The 22,250-nt window shown below is 40.4% G+C and overlaps 1 pseudogene; it reads left to right on the top strand.

Annotated features, from left to right (window-relative positions):
- Positions 1 to 20,294: 20,294 nt before the first annotated feature.
- Positions 20,295 to 20,996, top strand: LOC119542571 (annotated as a pseudogene).
- Positions 20,997 to 22,250: the final 1,254 nt, after the last annotated feature.

The raw sequence follows: 22,250 nt of genomic DNA, 5'->3' as shown, positions 1-22,250 counted from the left end.
ATTTGATGGACTGGAGGATAAATGACTTGGACGTTTCTTTTAATTGAAGTCAAAATTATTCAGAGCATCTAGCCTGAGTCCATTTGACATAACGTAATTCTATTTGGGGACTGAGATGACCTCTTTATTAACAGGCATCTGGAAGTCACGTTTGTGAGCATCCAAGCCAAGGACCCAGCGTTTGGTAAACCAAAGCATTTCATGTCTTAATTTGCATTTCATTGATTACTACTGATGATGAATATTTTTCACATATTTTAATTCATTTTTATGAATAACCTTGCCTAATTTCACTCTATATCCCTGTAATATTTACTCATCCATAATAACAATAATTTAAAATGTGATTAGTCGTATCATTACTGACTTGAGCAACCAAATGGATGGTTGAATTATTAGACAAGCCAGAGACTAAAGGGATGCTACAAAATAGAAAGCAATTAAACAGGAATCTGTTAAATGATAATGCATAGAGACCACATGTATTTTCAGTCATTGGGGTAATTACTTTATTATAAAAATAATAGCTAATAGTTATTGAATTCCTATTAGTTGCCAGGTGCTCTACCAAGTGATTTACATTTCTTAATATATGCTTTTATTGATCAATATGTTCAATACCGAAGATACCATTTCTGGAGCTCAAACTTACCTCAATTTTTTTAAAAATTAAAAAAAAAACAAAACATCTTTTTCTCCAAAATAGCTTTTATCCAATGGGATGTGAGTTCCAACATGATCTTGCTTCATTGATTCTGTAACATCTCCGACCTTTGGTTACAGAATTAAGCAAAAGCGAAGGGTTGAAATTCCACTAGACAGACAAACTGTTCTTGACTATCCCCAACCCATTTTTATAACCATTGGGGAATCGGAAGGTTTTTATAAACATCCCAAAACATTTGAACATTTTTGCCTAGAGCAAAGAGTTTAAGATCTGTCTGTTGGAAAAAAAGAGTTTAGAAAACCACCACATGAATGTTACTTCTAATTTCTTTTTACAAGTCCTATTTTAGAATGAAGGGAAGAATTTCTGGGGCAAAATGTGGCTAGTTTTGAGGTCTGGAAGCAAGTGTTCCTGAGGTAAGCCATATTGCTAGGCTATCCTGGCATCACTGGGTTTGGTTTTTTTGTTTTTTTGTTTTTTGACAGTATTCTCCCTCTTCAGTTCTTTCCTTTTAAATAGATCATTTTTCCCTAAAAATTTTAACCTTTCTATTTTCCATTTCAGAACATCAGTCTCACTTTCTTTATTTTACTCCCCTCCTTTTTTTTCCATTTGGAGGGATAGTGGCAGGAATGTAGTTGGTTCTCTCCGTAGTTGGACCTGGCAGGAAGAAAAAATGGTAGTTTAGCAGAAGAACCAAATGCTATTTTTGAGCTCTGTGGCTTTGCACAGATTTTTATTTTTGTAAGAGGTTGTGTTTTATGTATTATAGTCTTAGATTTCTGCTTGTTGCAGCAGACAGCCAAGCCTCAGTTTTAATTTCATATTACTTTGGCTGGTAATGATGAGTCTGGAAGACAAAACAGGACTCAGGAGCAATTCTCCCTTCCATCCCTGCTAAAATTGCCCCTTGTTCATTTTCAGAAAGATCTAAAATTGAAAAAGTAAAATGAAAGGAGTAGGAAGAAAAGAAATGACCCAATGCCTCAGTCCCAGCTGATGACAGCATCATTCCAGGGGTGCAATCATCCAGATGTTAGCTCCTCCAGATGTGCAGCCTTATCTGCCCCAAGACAGACCCACCTGCATTAAGACCTGACGTATGTGAAGTCAGGCTGCCTGCCTTTAAGTCACACAGTTAAATAAAAGACGTTCCATCTTCGGCCACTGGGTGTTCTAAGCCAAGCTCTCATTCCCTGTCGGCTGTGCAGATTATTCAGGTTTTGGGTTCCCAGAGGAAGGAGAAGAGACCATTTGTCCAAGGGAACGTCTGTAATACAAGTTAAGTGGCCTGTGAGAGAGTCCTCTCATTTGTTGGCTGAAACATGAAACGGAAAACATGTGCAGTTAGCACAGGGCCCCACAGACTCTTGCTCCTTCCGAGGAAATGGAGTGATGAAGGATGGAGCAAACACGTGAAATCAGGCAGCCCACATGCCTGAGTGCTTCACAATGCAAAAAGCATCTGTTGGGTGGAAATCCTGGGCATTGGGATTGGAATTTATAGAGACAGACTGTCTTCCAGTTTCTAGCTGGGATTCCATTCCTGCTGCTATGGGAATAGATTTTTCCACTAAGCAAGAAGGAAGGGATTCCCATTCAATTATGTGACTATTTATGCATTTGATGCACACTTATTGAATGCCAAGTTCTGTGCTAGGGGCTGCAGACTGCAAGGTGAATAAGACATGGATCCTACTTTTAAGGAACTCACCCTCTACCAGGAAGAAAAAGATAGAGAAACAAAGATTTACAGTACAGAGGAATCAGTATGAATGGAAAAATGAACAGAAGGATTTAGGAGGAAAACCAAGGGAATGTAGCCATCCATAAACCAAGAGTACTGGATATTTGCTGCTTTGGCCCATAAAAGATCTACTTTCCCTTCCTCTTGATAAAACTACTCTAATTTTTATTTGGTATTCATCTCTGCCACACCCAGCTAGCTGCACCCCAGCCTGGCTGGATGATTGACTGAGACAATCATCACATCCCATCCTCCCTCTGACCAGAATCGGGGCATATAATCCAATTCAAGTCAATAAGTTTATGGTGGCTTGTTCTTTTAAAAGAAATATTGAGAGAGCCAGCTTTCTTCCTGTTGGATGGCTGTGGTATTCAAGCAGCTGGCAGCTCTCTTTGTTTCCTGAGGGGGGCCAGCCTTGGGACAGAGCAGGCACCACAGGGGCAGGTGGGTGGAACAAAAGGAAACTAGGGTTGGTGTCTTTGCTGAGCCAATGGGTCAAGCCTTCTCTAAAGCCCGTCATTCTATTTATGGGCTCTTTAGTTAGATGAACTGATTAACTTCCTTTATTACTTAACTCACTGTGCATTGAGTTTTCTAATAGCTGCACCCAAAAATAGATGTTTAAAAAAGAGAGAGTAATTTGTACTAATGATAAACAGCTAACAGTTGGTGAGCACTTGCATGTCAGACACTCTGCTAACCACTTTATATGTGTGATTCTATTTAACCCTTACCACAATTCTAGGAGGTATATATTATGACCTTTTTATACAAATTAGAGAATCAAGACTTAGAAAGGTTAAATAACGTTCCCAAGGGCATACAGAGCAAATGAATACTATTAGGGTGTCACGTAAAATGGGGACTGAAAAATGACCATGGATTAAGCAATGTGGAGTGAACTGGAGACCTTAGAGAAAACATTTTGGGTGAATGCTGAGAACAAAAGCCAGGGTGGGGTGGATTGAAATGTGAGTTAGAGCTAATGAAATGGACACAACTGTGTGGCCATTTTGGGGCAGTCTGGCACTGATCATGGCCTGTAGATAAGTTAGAATGCTTTTGGAGGCAAGTAACAGAAAATTGTAAATCAGATGACTTTTACATCACTTTTCAAAATGTAAATCTGAAAAAAAAAATCTCACCTTCTGATTAAAGCCTTTCAGAATTTTGCCATTGCACTTAGATTAAAACCAAAATGCCTCAGCATGGCCTACCAGACCCACCATGATGAGGCCCCTGTTTATTCCTCCAACGTTTTGTTATACCATGCCTTGGCCAATGTTTAATCCCTCACATTATGCAAACTCCCTCCAACACAGAAAATTTCCCCGAGGTATTCACTCTGACCAGAACCCTCTTCCTTTCTCTCTCCCTCTTTCTTGTCTTTCCCACCCTTAGTTTATAGTGCCTCCCACACTTGGCATCATCACCTAGTCAGTCATTTTGCCCATCTGATCAGTGTAAAATGGGTATCACTGTTGTGTTAATTTGCATTTTCTAATGTCTAGAAAATCTGAGCTTCTTTTTATATTATCAGTCATTTTATAGGTTTCCTTATCTGTTTCATGTTCATATCCTTTGCCCATTTTTGAATTTAGAGTTTCTTATTTTTTTCTTCTTGGTTTCTATCACATCTTTGTATATTTTGGCTATTAATACATTGCTGGATTTTATTACTGCAAACACCTCCCAATCTATGTGGTTAGTCAATATCTGTCACTCCAAATGTTATCATGAGCAGGAAGAATCACTAGGTGATCTAGGCAGGAGACAGCTACTAGGAAAACCACATAGCTATTAAATGACACTGCCAAGACAAGAACTATGGGCTTGATTTCCAATTCAGTGCTTTTACCATCGGTAACATAGGGGTTTCTGAGATAATATTGGGTCTAGCCAGCAGAGCTTGATGTAGCTGCACATAGCTTCCCCCTAAAATGTATGTGAAGTTAAAGAAAAAGAAAAAAGTAGTACCACCACCAATGGGCAGATTTTCGATTAACCATAAGATCAGTGAGACTGGATTAAAACAACAACAACAAATTAATAATAACACACACAGTATGTCCACCTGAATGTGTGCATACAGACTCTTTGTCCATCCCACACTTTTGGATTTCTGGTTGAAATGTACGGGTCTGAGTTGGAGATGGCCAACGTATGGTATGAGTGCCACTACATCTCCTTCCCAAACCCATGGCAGTCATCACTAAACCATCCCAACATTCTTCCACACTGAGCTCAGATATGGGCTCTGAATCCTTGTCAGCAGTGTTTTGACTACAACAATCAATTAACTAATTGGCATGTTAGCTGAAATCTACTTGCCATTCATAGTCATCCTAATCAGAAAACAGACAAGGATCCCTCTCCTGCTGGAGGCTGATTAAAGAGATACCTGATTGTTGTCTTCATGCTCAACTCCTTCCCCTGTCCCCAAATTAGACTTTCTTTTTAAAATTTTTTTTACATCCAATCAAAGACTGAAACTCTTAGAAAACAATTGAGTAAGGTGTAAAAGAGGGACTGGTTTATATATACATGCCTCTTGGGAGGCATATATATCACAAGTGACACAGGCAAGACAGGTATGACAGGAAGAACTGTGGCAAGAGATGCAGTACAGAATGAATCACATAGGTAAAACACCAAAAATACATATGAGAGAATATGAGACACAGGACATAGTGAGAAGGTCAAACATATGTGTAATTGGAGTCCCAGGAATGGAAGGAGGGGAGGGAATAAGGTAGAAGAAATATTTGAAGACTTTATGGCTGAAAATTTTTCAAAGTTAGTGAAATATCAATAGAAAGATTCGAGAAGGCCCCATAATTCCAACATGATTTACAAAAAGAAATCTTCATCTAGACACATCATAGTGAAATGTTGGAAAACAGTGAAAAAATATTAAAGATAATCTCCAAAGAATCAACAGTTAGACTTTCAGCTGACTTCTAAATAGCAAAAATAGGAACCAAAGCAAAATGGAATAATAACCTGAGTGGCAAGAATATTCTGCAAATTTGAAAAATGAAAATAGAATAAACCCATTTTGAAACTGAAATGGAGAGACTTTGGACCAATGGACCTGCACTACTAAAAATATTCTAAACTATGCTATTCAGACAGGGGAATAATCCCATTAGAAAAGTCAAAGATGCAGAAAAGGGGAAGAGCCACAAAGGTGGTAAATATGTGAGCAAATGTAAATGAATATTTATATTCATGGGTAAAAGAATATGAAACAAAAAGAATATCTAGTGGGATTTAAAATAATTTTGGAAATAATTAAAATACACAAAAGTAGCATGTATGTTAAGAAGAGGTAAATGGAGTTAAAGAGTCCCAAGTTCCTTGTGTTATTAAGGAGAAAGGTAGCATATAGAGTAACACTCATTAAAAAAAAATGTTATTAGAGAAGTTGTGGGTTTACAGAACAATCATGCATAAAATACAGGATTCCCATATACCACCCAACCACCAACAATTTGCACTGGTATGGAACATTTGTTACAATTGATGATAGCACTTTTTAATAATTGTACTTTTTTTAAAACAGTAGTTAACTTTGTTACAACTGATGAAACATTATTAATATAGTACTATTAATTAACATCCATAGTTTACACTAGGTGTATTTTCCCCCCATATAACCCTTTTATTATCACTTTGGCAGCCTTGTAAAAATCAATTGGCAATAAGTGTAAGAGTCTATTTTTGAACTCTTAATTCAATTCCATTGGTCAATATATCTATCCTTGTGCCAGTACTATGCTATTTTGACCATCGTAGCTTTGTTGCATGTTTTAAAGTCAGGAAGTATGAGTCTTCAACTTTGTTCATCTTTTTTCAAGACAATTTTGGCTATATGGAGCCCCTTGCCCTTCCAAATAAATGTAGTAGTTGGCTTTTCCAATTCTGCAAAGTAGGCTTTTGGAATTTTGATTGGTGTTTTAGTTTGCTAATGCTGCAGAACGCAAAACACCAGAGATGGATTGGCTTTTATAAAAAGGGGGTTTATTTGGCTACACAGTTACAGTCTTAAGGCCATAAAGTGTCCAAGGTAACACATCAGTAATCGGGTACCTTCACTGGAGGATGGCCAATGGTGTCCAGAAAACCTCTGTTAGCTGGGAAGGCACGTGGCTGGCATCTGCTCCAAAGTTCGTCCAGAAAACCTCTGTTAGCTGGGAAGGCACATGGCTGGCGTCTGCTCCAAAGTTCTGGTTTCAAAACGGCTTTCTCCCAGGACATTCCTCTCTAGCAAGCTTGCTTCTCTTCAAAACGTCACTCACAGCTGCACTCCGTCTCCTCTCCTTGAGCCAGCTCATTTATATGGCTCCACTGATCAAGGCCCACCCTGAATGGGTGGGGCCACACCTCCATGGGAGTATCCCACCAGAGTCACCTCCCACAGCTGGGTGGGGCACATTTCCATGCAAACAACGTAATCCAAACATTCCAACTTAATCCCCACTATTCTGTCTGCCCCACAAGATTGCATCAAAGAATATGGCTTTTTCTGGGGGACATAATACATTCAAACTGGCACAATTGGCGTTGCATTGGATCTGTAAATCATTTTGGGTCGAATTGACATCTTAATGATATTTAGTCTTCCAGTCCATAAACACAGAATGTCCTTCCATTTACTTAGGTCTTCTTTGAATTATTTTAGCAATGTTTTGTAGTTTTCTGTGTTCAAGTCTTTTACATCCTTGGTTCAATTTATTCCTAAATATTTGATTTTTTCAGTTGCTATTGTAAATGGAATTTTTTCTTGATTTCCTCTTCACATTGCTCATTTTTAGTGTATAGAAACACTACTGATTTTTGCATGTTAACCTTGTATCCTGCTACTTTGCTGAATTTTTTTATTAGCTCTAGAAGCTTTGTTGTAGATTTTTCAGGACTTTCCATATATAGGATCATTCATCTGCAAATAGTGAAAGTTTCACTGCTTTCTTTCCAATCTGAATGCCTTTTCTTTTTCTTACATGACTGCTCTGGCTAGAACGTCCAGTACAATTTTGAATCATAGTGGCGACAGTGGGCATCCTTGTCTTGTTCCGGATCTTAGAGGGAAAACTTTCAGTCTTTCACCAATGAGTACAGTGTTAGCTGTGGGTTTTTCATATATGCACTTTATCATGCTGAGTTTTTTTTTTTTTTAATCAAGAAAAGATGGTGGCTTTTGTCAAATGCCATTTCTGTGTCAATCAAGATGATCACATGGTGTTTTCTCTTTGTTTGGTTAATGTGGCGTATTACATTAATTGATTTTCTTATGTTGACCACCCTTACATACCTGGGATAAAAATCTACTTGATCATGGTTTATAATTCTTTTAATGTGCTGTTGGATTCTATTTGCAAGTATTTTGTTGAGGATTTTTGCATCCATATTCACATGAGTAACTGGTCTGTAATTTTCTTTTCTTGTAGTATTTTTATCTGACTTTGGTATTAGGGTGACGTTGACTTCATAGAATGAGTTAGATAGTGTTCCCTCCTCTTCAATGTTTTTGGAAAAGTTTAAGCAGGAATAGTACTAATGCTTCTTGGAATGATTGGTAGAATTCACCCATGAAGCCATCTGGTCCTGGGATTTTCATTGTTAGGTAGTTTTCGATGACTGATTCAATCTCTTTACTTGTAATTTTTCTGTTGAGATCTATTTCTTCTACATCAATGTAGGTTGTTCAAGTGTTTCTAGGAATTTGTCTATTTCATCTAGATTGTCTAATGTGTTGGCATACAGTTATTCATATCATGTTCTTATGATCCTTTCTGTGGGGTCAATAGTAATGTTCCTACTCTCACTTATAATGCAATTTTATTGCGATATATTCAAACATTATAAATCATCCAAAGTGTACAATCAGTTGTTCAAGCGTCATCATATAGTTGTGCATTCATCACCACAATCAATTTTTGAACATTTTCACTAAGTTCTTCATTGTGATCCCCCCTCTCATTTTTTACTTTATTTGTGTCTTCTCTTTTTCCTTTCCAGTCTAGCTAAGGGTTTGGCAATTTTATTTATAATTTCAAAGAACCATCTTTTAGTTTTGTTAATGCTCTCTATCGTATCTTTATTCTCAATTTCATTTGTTTCTGCTCTAATTTTAGTATTTCTTTCCTTCTGCATTCCCAAACTTTTGAACGGTTGTGTTCTCATTTTCATTCATCTCAAGATATTTACTGGTTTCCCTTGCAATTTCTTCTTTGACCAACTGATTAAGGTTGTGTTATTTAATTTCCATATATTTGTGGCTTTTCAAGTTCTTCACCTGTTATTGATTTCCAGCTTAATTCCATTATCGTCAGAGAAGATGCTCTGTATAATTTCAATCTTTTAAAATTTATTGACACTTGTTTTGTGACTCAGTATGTGGTCTATCCTGGAGAATGATCTATGTGCACTTGAGAAGAATGTATACTCTGCTGTTTTGGGGTGCAATGCTCTGTATATATCTGTTAGATCTAGTTCATTTATCATATTATTCAAGTTCTCTGTTCCTTATGATCTTCTTGTATATATTCTATCTATTGACGAGAGTGGGGTATTGAAGTCCACAGCTATTATCGTAGAGGTGTCTTTTTCTCTCTTCAGTTTTGCCAGTGTTTGCCTCATGTATTTTGGGGCACCATGATTAAGTGCATAAACACTTATGATTGCTATTTTTTGTTGGTGGATTTCCCTTTTTATTAACATATAGTGTCCATCTTAGTCCTTATAACAGCTTTTGACTTAAACTCTATTTTGACTGATATTAATATAGCTACCCCAGCTCTTTTTTGGTTACTATTTGCATGGAATATCTTTTTCCAACCTTTCACTTTCAACCTATTTGTGTGTGAGCCTCTTGAAAACAACATATAGTTGGGTCATGCTTTTTTAACCATCCTGCCACTCTGTCTTTTGATTGGGAATTTAATCCATTACCATTCAGTGTCTTTAGTGTAAAGGCAGTACTTAATTCAGTCATTTTGTCTTTTTGTTTTTATATGTCATATCTTTTCTTGTCTCTCTTCTCCTATTTTGAAATCTTTTTCTGAGTAGTTGATCTTTTGTGATTCCTTTCGCATTTCTTTTTCTGCATATATTTTTTTCTTTAAAGTGTGCACTTTTATTGAACTGGTCTCAAGTCAGTGTACAGGTAGGCCCTGGATGCCTCCACAACATGACCAACTCCCAGGGAGACCAAAACCCTTTATATCTAAAGTTAGGGGACAAAAGGGTGGGGGGAATCTGTATATTTTTAAAACACTTTCTTTGTTGTTACTCTATGTTTATATTTTACAACCTATACCTATAACCTACTCATTTGGAAAGTGAACAACTTAGTTTCAATAGCATACATGTTCTTTGCTCCAATATCCCTCTGTTCCCTCTTTTTATGTTGCTTTTGTCCCACTTTACCACTTTATATTTTACATGCCCATTATCAGGAAATATGACTTTTTCTTATTCAATTGCATTCTGACTCTTATAGGAATTAAAGAGTAGAGTTGTATATTAAGGATATGGTACTATTGGGTTTTGCATTTACCCTTTTAGTCACCCTTACTGAAGATCTTCATTTCTTTACACTATTCCAAGCCACTCTCTCTTATCATTTCCTTTCAACCTGCAGAACTCACTTTAGTAATTCTTGTAGGGAAGGTCTCTTTTTGATGAACATTCTCAGTTTTTGCTCATCTGTGAATATTTTAACCTCTCCTTCATTTTTGATGGACATTTTTGCTGGATAATGAATTTTGGGCTGGCAGTTTTTCTCTTTCAATACTTTAAATATATCACACCAGTGCTTTATCACCTCCATGGTTTCTGATTAGAAATTGGACTTAGCCTAATTAAGCATGCATTGTACGTGGTGGACTGCTTTTCTCTTGCTGCTTTCAGAATTCTCTTTTTATCTTTGGCATTTGATATTCTGATTAGTATGTGTCTCAGAGTAGATCTATAAGGATTTATACTGTTTGGAGTATGTTGTGCTTCTTGGACATGTATATTTATGTCTTTCATAAGAGTTGGGAAATTTTGGGCCATTATTTCCTCAAATATTTTTTGTGCCCCCTTTCCCTTCTCTTATCCTTCTGGGACACAAATAATGTGTATGTTTGTATGCTTCATGCTATCATTCAAATTCCTGAGACACTCTTCAATTTTTTCTATTCTTTTCTCTCTCTGTTCTTCTGACTGTATGATTTTGATTGTTCTGTCTTCTAGTTTGTTGATTATTTCTTCTTCCTGTTCAAATCTGCTGCTGTACGCCTCTGGTGTATTTTAATCTCTACTATTGTGCCTTTCATTCCCATAATTTCTTTTATTTCTATTTATATTTTCAAATTCTTCTTTATGCTTACACATTGTCTTCTTAATATCCTTTAGCTCTTTATGCATATGTTCCTTCATCTCCTTGAATCAATTTAGGATATTTGTTTGAACTTCTTTGATTAGCTGTTCCAAAGCCTGTGAGTCCTCTGAATTTTTAAGTTGTTCTCTTGACTGAGCCAAATGTTCCTATTTCTTAGTATGGCTTGTAATTTTTTGCTGAAATCTGTGCATCTGATTATCTTGATGAGGTCACTCTGAAGGTCAGTTTCTCCCGCTTGCCAAGGGTTTTATTGTTGATTGGCTTTCAGTTAAGGCTCTTTTTTCATGCTTGGTTCTTCTTAGTCTGGACCTTTAGAATAGCTCTAGTTTAACTGATCAGATTTTCTCAGCTCTTCTTCATCTGATTCTTGCCCTGTATATGTGGCACAATTTTTAAGATTGCTATTTTTGTGCAATTATATCACCTCCAGGAGAAAGCTTTTTTATTCTCCAGGAATATTGATCTGGTCTGTTTGTTTTTGTGCAGAATTTTCTCCCCAGTTCCTGTAATTTGTTTAAATTCTCTCCCTCACTTGATAGCCCCTTTTCCTAACACTTTTCAGTTCTGGTACCCAACCTGTCTTACAGTTCAGTTTAACCCTCCTCCCTTTTTTCCTCTGTGAGGCTTTTCTGCCTCTGGTTTCTTCCCCTTTAGGAGGAAGAGAGTCACAGGTAGGGTCAATCCAGGAAGGTGGGTCACTCCGGAAAAGTCCATTTTGCATTTAGGTAGTCCAGTTGACAGCAAGTGGATTGAGAGAGTGCACCACCTGGCCCCTGCCGTTCTTCCATGGTCTCTCTTTTTTCCCTCCCCTTGGGTCCCTTTTGTATGCAGCTCTCCTCAGCAGCTTGTGTTCTGCCCTGGTCTTTGTGGACTTGGGTCCCTTGCCTGGATTTGTATGGGGTTCTACTTCATTGCTTTATAGTTTGTGTTCCTGGTGGAAGGGAAAAATCCGGGCCACTGCCTCTGAGCAACTCTCAAGCTCTGCAGGACTGAGTGAGGGGGAGGGAGGAGAATAGGCAGGTTGGGATGGAAATTTCCTACCTGATATTTTTTCTACAATGAGTGTATAATACTTTTATAACTAGAATGTAATATAATTTTAAAATTACAAAGTTTCATCTACAGTTCAAGCAAATAAAGAATGTATTTCTGTCATTTGTTAAGAAGACAGTAAAAGACCTCCCTACACTAGGAGGGATATTAGACTCAATGATGTCCAAGACTTTGGCCAATGCTAAAAATCTGAATCTTAGGAATTAGTATTGCTTTGGTCATTCAAATTTTACTCTTTTGAGGAATGTGTACAGTAAAGCTCCAGATAGCATATGTGATTGACAGACATGATCAGATCAGATCATCATTTGGACTCTGATCCAAAAACCAAAACTGGATTGTGACAATATGTTCCACATTCTTTCCTAACTTGGTGTAGCCAAGGGGACCAGAAGCTTCAATTCTGCAACAGAAAAAGGAGTTGTCAGGCTACACCCTCGGGCTTTGCCTTTTTTTTTTTTTTTTTTTTTTTTTCTTAACTTTCTGGATCCACTTGGGAATATGTGTGATACTGCAGACCCTGGGAAATGTTGGGAAACTCCCTAACACTTTGCACAGCCCTGAGATACTCAGTGTGTGCAGGGGTAAGACTCCACCAAAGGTCAAATGGACATTTGCCCAGGGCCCTGGGGGGGAAGGGGTGGGGAGCAGAGGGGTGGCCTAAACTTTATGCACTTTTCACAAAGAGCAGACGTGGCTCTGGCCCCTAGGACAGGAAGCTCATCCTGGTGCACTCACATCCTGAGTATTTGGGCAGCCTGCTCAGCAGAGACCACTGGACCTTGGGAGTGACATGGAGAGCCAAATCTTAAATATCTTGAGCCTTCTCCAATTCTACAGTAGTTTATGTTTGCTGACCATGGGATGGCTTTCAGCACAAGAGAGAGAAAGGCAGGATCTGCCATTTCCAGCTTTCTTCCATGTGGGTGTGATACATGCCCCTACCACAGCTCAGGCACCACAGAATCTGCTGTCCCCTGGGATTTTGGAAACGTATTCAGAATGGACTGCCAAGGAACCACTGGATGCCTGACTTCCTTTCCATCATCTCCAATAAATAGCCATGTGTGTTCTGCTCAAACACCTCCAGTAAGAGGAAAATTATTTCCTAAATTAGCAGGCTAATTGCACTTTTTTTTCATGTCTCTAGGAGACATGCATTGCCTTCCTTGCATTGAACAGAAACTTGTCTCCCTGCAACTTTTATCCCCCTAATCTTAGGAGGAATGACTGTAATTTATTGTCCAAACTAGATTCATGTTTGAGAATAAATAGGGGCACTATTAAAAATAACACCAGGACAAAAGTTGTAAACTGGAATTCTCCTAGTGAACCAAAGATAAGGTTTGTCTGGGGGATTATCTAAAACAATTCTAGTCCCCCTTATTCAAGAGCCCACCGATATTTAAAGGTACTTGAATTACTTATTTTCTCTAGAGTGAACAAGAGAGACAGATTTCTTTAGTTGAGAGAAAATTGGATTGAGAATGAGAAATATCTGTGAATTTGGGGGGTTATGTTGAGGAGGGCCTGTTGTCTCCTAGGATCCAACATAAGGTCCTGACATCCCAGGAAAAAAAAAAAAAAACAGTTTGTAACATTCTGAAATGTGAAAGGATTGTCAAAGAAGATGAGATCAGCTCCATGAATTGTGAAACATACATTGTGGTTTTATTTGTTCTGCAGAAGTATTGAAAAATTGCAAATTTTTCATGAGACAGTATAGCGTGGCAACAGTATATGCCAAATTCTGGTCCGCAGCCTGGGGCTGAGCTAGCTACATCAGAATCTGGTTGGAAGTTTGTTAGAAATTAGATTCCTGGGTTTCACCTCAGAATCACAAGAGAGGGCCCAGTAGCATGTGCATTCTGAAAAGCTCTGAAGTAATTCTAATGATGAGCCAAACTTCATTTAGTTTGAGACCCACCAGCAACATGATTAAGAGTACCAACTTTGGTGCCATTCATTGATTCACTTTACAAATGTTTACTGAGCACTTACTATGTTCTAGGCACTGTTTTAGGTACAGGAGAATCAGCAGTGGATAAAAAGACATAAAAGCCAAACAGATCTGTGTTTGAGGGCTCGTCTGATATTACTAGCTATGTGACTCAACTTCTCTATGCCTCAATTTCCATTCTATAAAATGAGGATAATACTATCTACCTCATAGTGTGGTTGTGATTTTTAAATAAGATAATATATGTAAAATGCATACAACAGTGCCTAGTCTAGTCCACAATGAGCACTCAATAAATGTTACTTACAAAGACTTCAGTTTTGTTGAAGATGGCAATAATGTCTAAGATAACAATGAGGATGCTAGAAAAGAAAAATAAAGGTGGTTTTTAATTTTCCTCCATGGAAAAACTACCATCACATCCAATTTCTCTGTGCACCGTGAGGTCCCTGTTTTTCACTATGACTTGGGCAGCCTTCTTTCACCTCTTTGAGTCTCAAGTATAAAATGGAGGACCTAGATATGATGTTAGTAAGCAATTCTACCCAGCATTGATATCCCATAACTCCTGATTCACTCAAACATTCCCTAAAAAGACAGCGTCCATGCACTTGGTCACACAGCTGCCTTTTTCCTGAACCATTCCTGCTGCTGGTATTCACCATGACATGTGGCTTCAGAATCAAATGCATCATTCCAGGCATGCTCTGACCAACATGTTGCTGAGTTATCACTCTATCACTCTAGTCATTGTCCAAGGACAGGCCTCAGACTGGGACCCAGGTTCCTGATATGTGTGATAGGGCAGTAACTAAGAAAGAAGATGGACAGTAGATGTAGGGGTTGTGTAGAATAAGACCACCAGGGTGTGAGGCAGGGCTGTGGAGGAAGAGGAAGCAGCATAGATGACTTAGAAGCTGTCTATATTTTGCAGGCAACAGCTTTCTGTCTTCCAAGGAGGTCAGCAGAGACTGTAATGAGCACATCTTGGCGGAGGCCATGACTCACTGTCCAAAACTGGGCTGGGCCCCTTGCACTGGGAGAATTTCACAGTTTTTCACATTACTCCCAAACCCCACTCCTCTGTTTAAGGATGTCACTCAGGGTTTATTACAGAAAGGTTTCAAAGACTTCCATTCATATGTCCTGGGAGGCCAGAAACTTGGAAAGAGTAGCAATGGCGATGGAGACAGCCAAGAGCAGGGATAATGGGCAATTCTGGGACAGCTCCTAGGAGGGAAAGCTCAGCTCTCTGTTCACACAGCCCTAGTTCACAGCCCTGGAGAGAAGCAAATACTAAAATGCAATGGAAGAACAACTTTGAAGGAAGAGCAACTTCCAAGAGGCCACTGGCCAGCCACAGATCTGCCATGTAGAGCTGCAAAGACTTAGCACTGCACAATTCAAGAGGATGCCATTCATGGAGAGTAGGGGTTAGCAAACCTTATCTGCAAAGGGCCAGATAGTAAATATTTTGGGCTTTGCAGGTTATATAATCTCTGTCGCAATTACTCAACCCTGCCTTTGTACTAGGATTGTCAGATAAAATACAAGATGCCCTGTATCTTTACTTGCTAAATCTGGCAATACAAGCAGTGATAAAGAATACATATATGAAAGAACATGGTAGTATTCCAATAACTTTTCTTTACAAAAACAGGCAGTGGACCAGATTTGATGACGAAGTGAATGGCGACCCCTGGAGTTGTGCAATGCAGCAGTCCTTGCCAGCCAGGCGTACCAACAAGGCAGCCCAGTTTTCATAGAGCATGACAAGGCAGAGAAGTGGTTTTCAAACTTCTTTGACCATAACCCTTATTTTACATGATGATCCAGTACACGCACACATGAAACAAACTAAACTTACCAAGCATGATATATTCCACACTCTATTATATTCTATTCAATTTTCTTTTGTTGATAGCAACAAATACAATTCATTTCACAATCTGCCAATGATGTGTTTGACCAACATAAGGACTTATTTTTACAGGAACTCTGCTTTCACCTGCTGTTTTCATGCTGAAGGATTTAAAAGTGATACTACTTTCATCTCTTCCGTGGCTAAGTGATTAATGAGGAGAAAGATTTTTACTGACAGAGAGGCAGTGTAGGATGGAAGTAAAGTTGTAGCCTCTGTATACAAACCTTGGATCCCTACTTGTTGGCATGTTCCCCACCTCTCTGTGCCTCAGTTGCTACATCTGTAAAGTGGGGATAACACCCACAGGACTGTTACGAGGATTAAATGAGTTCATAAAGACATACATTTAGAAAAGTTTCTGGCACATACTAAGCACTTAATAAATGTTACCTAACGATATTCCTGCATATTTGTTATGTGCCAGGAAATTTCAGTTTGAGAATATCACGAAATTAGACTCATCTCTATTTTTCAGACTACACCAAGTTTCAAAAGTTAAGTGATTTGCAGAGGTTTATTATGCAGTAGCAGCAGACTGTAAATCAGATTTGATTCCAAATCCCTTACTTTTGGTCTTTCCTGCCATCCCATGCTACTATGCTAACCTAATTCAGCAACTAAAAGTCATTTCTGTAAAGTCTTAACTCAATTAGGTTTATGTTTTAAACCTTTCAATCTAAGTATAGATGAAAATCACTCCACCCCATTTGGTTCTCCCACCAACACCACCCACAATGGTGTGTGTGTGTGTGTATATGTGTGTGTGTTTGGATCGAGAAGAGATGCTAAAATCCGACTCTAATGACCTTGAAGGTGAACTTGCTTTTATCATTATCCTGTGATTTGGAGGTGAGGTGTGTTAAGGAGTAATTCAGTGAGAAGAGATGGCCCCTGGTGGCCCCTGCCTGGAGCAGGTCCCAAATCTCTGGTGAAGACTAATCCAGAAGGCTGAGACTAAAGGACACTGGAAGTACTGGAGGCTGCCTTTTTGTTACCGGCTTCTCCCAAGACCCAACATCTCCTCTAGTTCTCTGTCCAGACCTAGCTCCCACTCTGAGCTCAGGACATCTTACCCTCTGAAAGACACTAGGATTGAGAAAGAAAGGGCATGAAAAAGGATGTGTTCAATGGAAAGAAGAAAAGGAGAAAGAGTATTGAAGAAGTTTTTGCCAATGGCTTGTGTTTTTTCCTGAAAAAGGAAGCAAGGAGGGGCAGGAGAGACCCCAGAATGAAATAGGAGAGCGCTGACTCAACAGTGAAAGAAATGCCAGGAGACTTTGAGGGCCATTTACTAAGGAAGCAAGGATTGCTGTCTCGTTTCTCTGACCCCAAATATATCTTTGTTAGAAAAGCAACTTCAACTATTGGAACCTCGGGCTGTAGCCTCTGGGGTCCCTTTGAAGCAGATGGTGAGTTCATTCAGCTCAGGGTGGATTCATTCACTCACTGAGTAAACCCATTTTGAGCATACACTGTGTGACAGGAACATCACTGCACTCTAAGGATACAATAGTGGAGCAAATAGACTATGTCCCTAGTCCCATGGAACATACAGTCTGATGGGGAGGACAGAGATAAACAAGAAATACATAAATAAGGCAACAAGATATAAATAAATAAGGAAACAAACTGGGTGTGGGGAAAGAAAATAGCAGAGTGCACCTTGAAGAGAGGAGGGGTCAGAGAAGGCCATATTGAAGAGGGGGATAAAGAGAGTTCAGGCGGAGGAACAGCATGTGGGAGGGGGGAGGACTTAAGGAGAAAGGAGAGCAACTCTGGAGTGCTGGCAGCAAGGTAATTACAGGGCTGGGCAGGTAAGGTGCAGCCTGGCAGGCCACGGGAAAGAGTTGGATTTTTATTCTTTGGGTCATTGGAACCCACTAATGGATTAGAAGCAGGAAAGTGACATGGGCAAATCGGGCCTCCATCTTTGTACCTAATGAAGCTTTCTTCCCAGCATAAAAATGCTGCACATTTTAAAGCTTTAGGTTATAGTAATATCTTTGCATCAAGTCATTTACACTGTACTCAAGCTCTCACGGCCAGTGAGCACATTTGGGGGATAGACTGGTATGCTGGTTTAGACATATTATGTCCCCCCAAAAGCCATGTTCTTATATGCAATCTTGTGGGGGCAGATTTATTAGTCTTTTGAATAGGTTGGAAGTTTTCCATTGAGTGTTTCCATGGAGGTGTGACCCCAACCATTCAGGGTGGGTCTTGATCAGTTAACTGGAATATTTAAGAGAGCTAAGAGCCGACACAGCCCCAGATGCTTGCTGACACTTGGAGATGCTTGGAGATGCAGACAGAAGGATGTTTGGAGATGCTAAGCTAAGACATGAAGCCCAGAGATATTTTGGAGAAAACCATTTTGAAACACAACCTGGGAGCAAAGGAGCAGCAGATGCCAGCCACATGCCTTCTCAGCTGGCAGAGACGTTCCGGATATAATCGGCCCTCCTTCAGTGAAGGTATCCTGTTGTTGATGCCTTAGTTTGGACACTTTAATGGCCTTAGGACTGTAAATTTGTAACTTAATAAATCCCCTTTATAAAAGCCAATCCATTTCTGGTATTTTGCATAATGGCAGCATTAGCAAACCAGAACAACTGGGGTCAGGAATCATGCTACGCTCAAATGCTTTTCTATTAAAAGAGGCTCACCACCTTGGCTAATGTCAAAGCCACCGGGGAGCACTGTAAACATATGGATAGATGGCGGGGCTCCCCCTCAGGCCTCTGCATCAGAATTCCCAGGGGGTCAAGGCTCAGATGATTTTGCTGTCCAGCCAAGGTTGAGCGCCCCTCTCTTACAAAGTTCCAACTTGTCACCTCGGTCTCATAAAATCACAGTTGCACCAACAGACCACACCAAACACATCACCCTAAGAGAATGGCTTTCTCCCTGTTGACAATGTCCAAACCAAAGCATTCCTCTCCTGCCCCATTCACCTGCCTTTGTCCTCTCAGGAAAGTAAACCTGTCCATTTGTCAACATTTACTCTGTCTGCCACCCTCAGCAGAAGAGGGCAAAGCTGTTTTCACTGTCAAACTAGTGTTTATACAAAGGATTTGTAGGCTTTCTCAGAGCTATGGACAATCAATCATCCCCAGTTAACCTGTGACCTTAATGAGGTGGTAGCTTTTCTCCTACCATCCTATCCATTAAGGATGACAGTACATGGCTTGTCAACTGGTAAGAATTCAGGTGGAAAATGATTTCACCCAGAAACCTGGGAGATGGATGTTCAAAGTGTAACTCAATCTGAGACTGCAAAGTCTGCTCTGCTGATTCTGTGGGACAGCCCTGGTGGGGGTCCACCTGGGACCCATTCAGAAGAGAGTAGCAAATGCTGAGACACTTAGGAGAAGCCAATGTTCTTACCAGCCCATTACATTGGCTCCAATCAACAGTACAGCCAGTGTTATTTCCAAGGGGGCGGGGTATGCTGTTAAGTCAGAAGAAACTGAGATTCAGGTTGCTGGAGCTAAGCATCTCTCAGGAAGGCATGCATTCCTGTGAGGCGGCTGAACTTGGTTCCTAAGGGAAAAACATGTTTATCTTAAAACCAGCTGGCTTCAGTCATCTCGATCACCACCACACAACTTTAGACATCCACCAAAGACAGACATACTGAAAAGCCATTTGCTGTGCTTGGGAGGAAAAACAAACCCAATTGCTGCCTTTGTCATTCAAAGGAGCCCTTGGGGTCTGTGGGTCAACATGAGGGGCAAAAAGCAGACAACATCTGAGAAATAGCTCCAGGGGCTCCCATATACTCTACCCAAAGGGCAGCCCTGAAGTGCCAGGGCAGCTCCTGCTGTGTGCCCTGAGCTGAGCTGGACATTAAGAAGTAAGCCAAGGCTGTAAAGTACCACGCAACTCGTAGTCCCTCTGCTGAAGACTTTGGAGGGGCTCAAACTCCTCATAAGAGGAATGGAAGAATCTGGGTAACGCTAGCTCACAGCAGAAGGAAGGAAGATGATGATGATGACAAATGCCAGTAAGAGAGATTTACTAATTTTAACTCACTGAATCCTCCCACTCAAACCCTCCAAGTTAAGTCCGTTATCTTTAGAATGGGAGCAACACTAGGACCCACCCCAAAGGATTGTCCTTGGAGTCTCAATGAATTAATATCTATAATGTGTTCAGAATGGTCCTAGCAGGTAGCAGGCACCTCAACAAATGATGGCTACTTATTACTATTGTCATTAATATTACAACTGCTTTTACTAGCCTCATTTTACAAATGGGGAAACTGAGGCTTGGAGAGGTTATAGATTAGCCTGAGGTCACACAGGCAGTGAGTGACAGCCAGCATCAAAAGCTAGGTCCTGACAGCAGGCCCAGCAGGCCCATCAATCTGTTTCTTGCTTCAACAGTGTTCGTACGGAACAGAACTGGGGTCTATCACTCCCTTTTCAGCTTCAGACCACCTCCAACCTCCTCTCCCATTCCAACCTCTGGGACCTTCTTCTCAGCCATCCCCTGCTTCCAGAACCAGCTAACACCATTTTTTTGTGGTTAGTCCCTCATTGTTGACCAACCATGAGTGAGTCCCAGATCCATAAGAACTATTCCACCGAAATGGAGGCCTCCATCAACCACCTGATTAAACTGCATCTGTGGGCCTCCTATACCAACCCCTCTCTGGGCCTTTCAACTGCAATCATGTGGCCCTGAACGGCACGGACAACTTCTTCTGTGAGCTGGCAAAGGAGAAGTGCAAGGGCACTGAGCATCTCTTAAAGATGTGAAATGAAAGTGGCGGCCAAACCTTCTTCCAAGACATGCAGAAGCCGTCCCAAGATGAGTGGGATGCCATGGAAAACTCTGAATGCCATGCAAGTCACCGTGGCCTGGAGAAGAGCCTGAACCAGGCCCTTTAGGATCTGCATGTTCTGGGTTCTGCCAACACGGACCCTCATCTCTGTGACTCCCTGGAGAGCCATTTCCTAGACAAGGAGGTGAACTTCATCAAGAAGATGGGTGAACACCTAACCAACCTCTGCAGCTGGGCTGGGCAAGTATCTCTTCAAAAGGCTCACCCTCAAAAACACAACTAAGAGCCTCCTGAATCCAGAGGACTTTGGGGGATCCCTCTGCATTCCCCTAGCATCAGGTTTCTGGAGACCCTCCCTCCAGCCAGAAAGCATCTTTTTAACCAACCATGTTGCAGCTTTAACAAGCCATAAACCAGGGGTAAACAAAGCTTTTTGTGGGGGGATGGGAAGGAGGAAGGGGAGCTAGGCCCTCCTGGCTCTGAAACCTGAGGTCTTCCCCACCAGGCTACGAAAGGGCTTACTCTGCTCTAGAAAGAGTTTGGGAGCCACAATGGGAGCTGCTCTTGGGTACCCCGCTGATGGAATACTGCCATCCTGATACAATTCCCATCTGCCTACCCACCCACCCACCCCAAATTTGGCTGTGCTCCATGGCACCACAAGCTCTTTGGAAGAGGCAGTCCTTCTCAGAGCATCAGGCTGTGTCCCAACCCTGTTGTTTGGGCTCCTCCTGGGTTGACTGCAATGTGACACTCCACATCTTTCCATGGAGGCCATTTCCTCAGGAGCACACGGGAGATGGGACCTCCCGTCTCCTGAGACTCAGGCTCTTTCCGTTCCTAAGCCTGCTGAGCTGGACCGTGGCAGGGTCTCCCCAAAAGGTCCAGGGACCCTTACTGAAAAGTCCTTATTTGGAGAGGAACCTACTCATACCTCTCATTGCTCACTTCCCTAGTTGCTTGAGGCTGGTGTATTAGTTTTCTTGTTGCTCCTATAACAAATCACTCCAAACTTAGTGGCCTAAAACAACCCAGAGTACTCGTACAGTTCTGGAGGTCAGAAGCCCAAATGAGTCCTACAGGACTAAAAGCAAGGTGTTGGCAGGGCTGGTTTTTCTTGGAAGCTCCAGAGGAAAATCCATTCCTTGCACCTTCCAGCTTCTAGAGACCACTTGCATTCCTTGGGTCATAGCCACACCAATCCATTCTCTGCTTCTGTTGTCACATCATCTTCTCTTCTCTGGCTGCGACTTCCTTCTTAATAAGGACCCTGTGATTACATAGAACCCACCCAGATAATTCAGAATAATTTCCCCCTTTCAAGACCCTTAACTTAATCACATCTGCAAAGTATCTTTTGCCATGTAAGGTCACATATTCACATGTTCCAGGGATTAGGAGAGGGACATCTTTAGGGTCAATTTTTTCATATTCCAGAATAAATATGCATTTGTAATATTTAACCAAATATTCATTGATGAACATTATAGTAATTTATAATTTTTTGGTGTAACAGTGCTATAAAATTCTTGTATTGGCAACTCTTTGTGCATTTGTGAGACTGTTTCTATAGACAAATTTTTTAAATGCAAATGCTAGCTTCAATTGGTAGGAACTCTACAGTGGTTGTACCGATTACACTCCAATCAACCAAAAATGAAAACACTGTTTATTCATATTCTTGTCAGTGACAGAGATCATAAGCATGCTAAATATTTGCT

The sequence above is a fragment of the Choloepus didactylus genome, chromosome 8 (assembly GCF_015220235.1).
Source record: "Choloepus didactylus isolate mChoDid1 chromosome 8, mChoDid1.pri, whole genome shotgun sequence".
NCBI classification, from domain to species: Eukaryota; Metazoa; Chordata; class Mammalia; order Pilosa; family Megalonychidae; genus Choloepus; species Choloepus didactylus.
The sequence above is the reverse complement of the archived record's forward strand: the minus strand, read 5'-3'. Positions and strand labels throughout refer to the sequence as shown.